General features: G+C 47.7%; 1 pseudogene; it reads right to left on the bottom strand.

Moving 5' to 3' along the window:
• Nucleotides 1-399: 399 nt before the first annotated feature.
• On the bottom strand, nucleotides 400-496 carry LOC128661882 (uncharacterized; annotated as a pseudogene).
• Nucleotides 497-4,835: the final 4,339 nt, after the last annotated feature.

Here is a 4,835-nt window from a genome sequence, read left to right as displayed (position 1 = left end):
TTCCTGAACAGATGACCCCCAACCAGCCCCAAGAAGGGGGAAAAAGAAGCCTAAGACACTTCGACCCCTTAAGGAAGAGTTACCGTCATCAGGGCCTCAAAAAATACATTCAATAAGAATACCATAGAGGAGATAAAAATCACCCCAACCTGGTACCCCAGATGTCCAAAGAGTCATCTAAACCTCCAGTCCCATTGGGAATGAAGAACCCTAGCTCTGAGACCAAAGGACCTCCGGAACCCCCAGAGTAATTTTTAGCAGGATCCGCTTCTGGAACCCTGCCAACAATCAGGAACCGGGCAATGAGGACTGAGTACAATCCCTCTGATCCCCCACCCAAAAGAAGAAACGAGAAACAACAGGACATCTAGGAACGAAAGGCCTCCTCTACCATGTTTTAGCCCTGCAAGGGGCAGAGCCTCAAAAAAGTTTTGAAAACTCATGGATGATCCTCTCCACAGAAAGCTTTATTCGATCTGAAGAGAAACCACAGTATATCGAACTCCTCATCCGAGCGAGCAACTCACCACCCAACCAGGACAGCCAGTTATACCGGCACCACGTGGATGATATAGACCTTAAGGAACAGAAAATAGTGCCAGACCAGGACCAGCCTGCTACATAGGGCACTCAGAATTAACCCAGGCCACAGAAAAATTTAAACCTCAATAGGAATCGACAAAAGGAACTATAGACATAACAATGTACTAACACCTTAACATGCAACTTCCGCGGAAGTACCCAAGCGACCACAAAATTGCTAGTATCAAATTCCAGAGAAAAAATGTTTCCCAACAGAAAAATTATAACAGTCATGAGCTTCTCAAAAAGAAATAAAATACATCCTAACCGGATCAAAGAAAAAGAGGGCAGCACCCACAGGTGAACGCCCAAGAAGAATGGGCACACTAACAGGACCAGCCAATCAGAGACCCCATTCTCCCGAAGCTCAGAACTGGAACAGGATACCCAAAAAAGAAGTAAATTGGAGATGACAAGGAGATTAAATTCATCCTCCTACATCTAACCCATCTTACTCTCTAGAACAGAATACCAAGTATCCTTCAACCCATTAGGATTGGGATCCTCCAGCACCACCAAAACATGCCGCAGAAGGACAAGAAGGCACACCAGTCTATAATGAAAAGCAAGACTTACCTCCGCCGGGGCAACTGATGACCCCGACCCCGAGGTTCGGGCCCCTGATGTAAGGCTCGTGGGATACTCCTCTATCAGACCGAACTCGGCCAGCAGTCTTGTTATCCCGGCGTCGAGCTGGAAAGATAATATTAAACAAATGAGGAGAGCGGCAAACACCACAGGCAGGGAAGCACAAGGCAAGCTACGAGAATGGTCAGGCAGGCAGGGATCAGCAACAATAAATCAGTCCAGCAATACAGGGGTTAACCAGGTAGCGTAGTGAGACAGGCAGAGTTCAGCAACAATGTATCAGTCAGTAATGAAGGGGTTAACCAGGTAGCGTAGTGAGACAGGCAAGGATCAGCAACAATCAATCAGTCCAGCAATTCAGGGGTTAACCAAGTAACAAAGTGAGACAGGCAGGGATCAGCAATGGTGTATCAGTCCAGCAAACAATCTATCACACCCAGGAGTACACAAAGTAGCACCTATACTTGGGCAGTGACCGATTGTTTGCTGCCCATTTAAATAACTGAGGATTGGCGCCACAGGACCGGTCGGCATCAGGAGTGTGCGGCGATGACGTCAGCGCCGCATGCCTCCAGAGCCGACACAGCCCTAAGCAACGAGCAGTAAGGAGACGCCGCGCCCCTAGCAATGGCTAGAGTGGCGCAGCGTGACATAGCCCCCTCCACAAGGGTTCCCTCCAGGAACCGGAGCCGGCTTCATAGGATGAGCAGCATGGAATTTGGAGACCAGAGATGGAGCATGCACATCACGGGCAGGAACCCAGGAACAATCCACCAGGGAGTAACCCTTCCAATGTACCAGGTACTGCAATTGTCTGCGTCTGTATCTGGAGTCCAGGATCTTAGCTACCTCATATTCGGGGTCCCCGCTTATCAGGAGCAGAGGAGGTGGAGCTCGGAGACGGATATATCTATTCAAGATGTAGGGTTTAAGCAGGGAGACGTGGAAGACTGGATGTATACGTAGGGTCTTTGGCAAGGCTACTTTGTAGGCAACAGGAGACAGACTTTTCAGGACCTTGTAAGGACCGATATATCTGGGCCCCAATTTGCGACAGGGTTGGCGTAGACGCATGTGTCGGGTAGATATCCAAACACGTTCACCCACTGGAATGGTTCGTACAGAAGCCCTAAGACGATCAGCAAACTTCTTGTATCTGGAGACAGCAGAACGTAGCTGAGAGTGAATACGTTGCCAATGAGTGGTGAGTTTAGTGGCGTGTCAGTCTGCGGCAGGAACCCCAGTGGACTGAGTTGAAAGAGGGAACACACAAGGTTGATACCCAGCTGCGGCTTGAAATGGAGAACATTGAAGAGAAGAGTGCCAATGAGTGTTTCTTGTCAGCTCGGCTAGGGGTAGCAACTCAGACCAGTTGGTATGACTAGCGTTGATGAAGGCTCTAAGGTAGGCTTCAAGATCCTGGTTTACTCTCTCAGTTAGACCGTTGGTCTGTGGATGGAAGCCGGAAGACAAGGACACCTTGGTTCCAATTGATTTACAAAAGGCTTTCCAAAAGGCAGATATAAACTGTGGACCTCTGTTGGAAACAATGTTCACAGGAATGCCATTAAGTCGTACCACATGCAAGAGAAAAAGAGACGATAATTCTTGAGCAGAAGGTAATTTGGTTAGTGGTACAAAGTGAGACAGTCTAGAGAAGCGGTCTACCACCACCCAGATAACTGTAAAGTGGTTGGAAGAGGGAAAGTCCACAATGAAGTCCATAGTTATGTGTGTCCAGGGTTGTTTGGGAATGAACAATGGCTGGAGCAAGCCAAGAGGCAAAGAACAGGGAGTTTTGTTAGCCGCACAAATCGTGCAGGCCTTCACATAATCCTGAGCATCAGACTTCATAGTAGGCCACCATACATGTTGGGAAAGACGCTTGAAGGTTTTAGTCGAACCAGGATGTCCTGAAAGCTTGTTATCATGAGCCCAGACTAGCACAGGGATACGTAGATTCAGAGGTACAAAGAGGCTATCGGAGGCCATGGGGGCACCAGGGGGTTTACTGGACTGGGCACGTTGCAATCTTTGCAGAAGGGTGGTATTGAGTTGAGCAACCACACAGGAGGGGGGTATAATGTGTTCGGCAGGAGCTTCTTAGGCATCATTTGAGTGAGGGAACTGACGAGACAGGGCATCTGCCTTCTTGTTCTTAGTCCCGAGAAGATAAGAGACCACAAAGTTAAAACGGGACAAGAACAAGGCCCACCTGGCCTGTCGGGATTGAGTTGATAAGCAGTCTCTAGGTAAGTCGATTCTTGTGGTCGGTGAGAATCTGAATAGGATTGGCGGTGCCCTCTAACCAGTGACGCCATTCCGTCAAGGCCATCTTAATGGCTAAGAGTTCACGGTTACCCACATCGTAGTTCCTCTCAGGAGGAGTAAAGCATTTAGAGAAAAATGCTACAGGGTCTGACTTGGAAGTCAAAGGGTCTCTCTAGGTAAGAACTGCTCCAGCTCCTATCTCAGAGGCATCAACCTCTAGAGTGAACTGTAGGTCAGGATCAGGATGGCGAAGGACAGGAACTGAACAAAAAGCCTTTTTTCAGACAAGAGAAGGCGTTTACGCCTCAGGGGGCCAATGTTTACAGTCTTTGTTCCGTTTTGTCAATTCAGTGAGAGGAGCCACTGTTTGGGAAAAGTTCTTTATAAACTTGTGGTAGTAAATGGAAAATCCCAAGAATCTCTGCAATTCCTTTAAAGAGGTAGGTTGAGGACATTGAAGAACGGCGGTGAGTTTAGTAGGATATCCATGGCAAAACCCTCCTTCAAGATGACATAACCAAGGAATTGGATTTTCTCCAGATCAAACTCACACTTTTCTAACTTAGCTACCAAAGAATTCTTTCTGAGGTGAAGAAGCACTTCTTTCACATGCCTGTGATGCTCCTCTAAAGTGGAAGAGAAAACAAGGATATCATCCAGATAAACTATGACCGTGCGGTTAAGGAGATCACGGAAGACATCGTTGACAAATGCTTGGAAGACTGCAGGGGAATTACACAGCCCAAAGGGCATTACAAGGTATTCGTAATGCCCAGATCTTGTGTTAAAGGCGGTCTTCCATTTGTGGGCTGGAAAGATACGAATCAGATTGTATGCCCCACGTAAGTCCAATTTGGTAAAATAGCAAGCATTCTGGAGTGAGTCATACAGTTCAGTGATCAAAGTTATGGGATAGCGATTCTTGTTGGTTATTTTATTCAAGGCCCTGTAGTCAATACAGGGTCTAAGCCTGCCATCCTTCTCACTGACAAAAAAGAAGCCAGCCCAGCAGGAGAGGAGGAAGGGCGAATGAAACCTTTAGCTAGGTTCTCTTGGATGTTCTCCTCCATGGATTTGGTTTCAGCCTTGGAGAGTGGATAAGTCCTCCCTTTAGGAAGTGGGGCTCCGGGAAAGAGGTCGATCTTGCAGTCATAAGGACGGTGGGGTGGCAGCACGTTGGCTACTTTTTTCTTGAACACATCCGCAAAGTCTGTGTAAACAGAAGGAAGGTTTGAAGGAGTCTGTATACTGGCTATGGGAATACGGGGCAGAGGAATGAGGTACCCCAGTCTAAATGTGGATTATGTATCCGAAGCCAAGGAAGACCAAGGATGACAGGCTGTGCTGGGGAATGAATCAAACTGCAGCTGTTCAGAGTGGAGGACTCCCACAGT

This window comes from Bombina bombina, chromosome 5 (assembly GCF_027579735.1).
Source record: "Bombina bombina isolate aBomBom1 chromosome 5, aBomBom1.pri, whole genome shotgun sequence".
In the NCBI taxonomy this organism is placed as follows: Eukaryota; Metazoa; Chordata; class Amphibia; order Anura; family Bombinatoridae; genus Bombina; species Bombina bombina.
The sequence above is the reverse complement of the archived record's forward strand: the minus strand, read 5'-3'. Positions and strand labels throughout refer to the sequence as shown.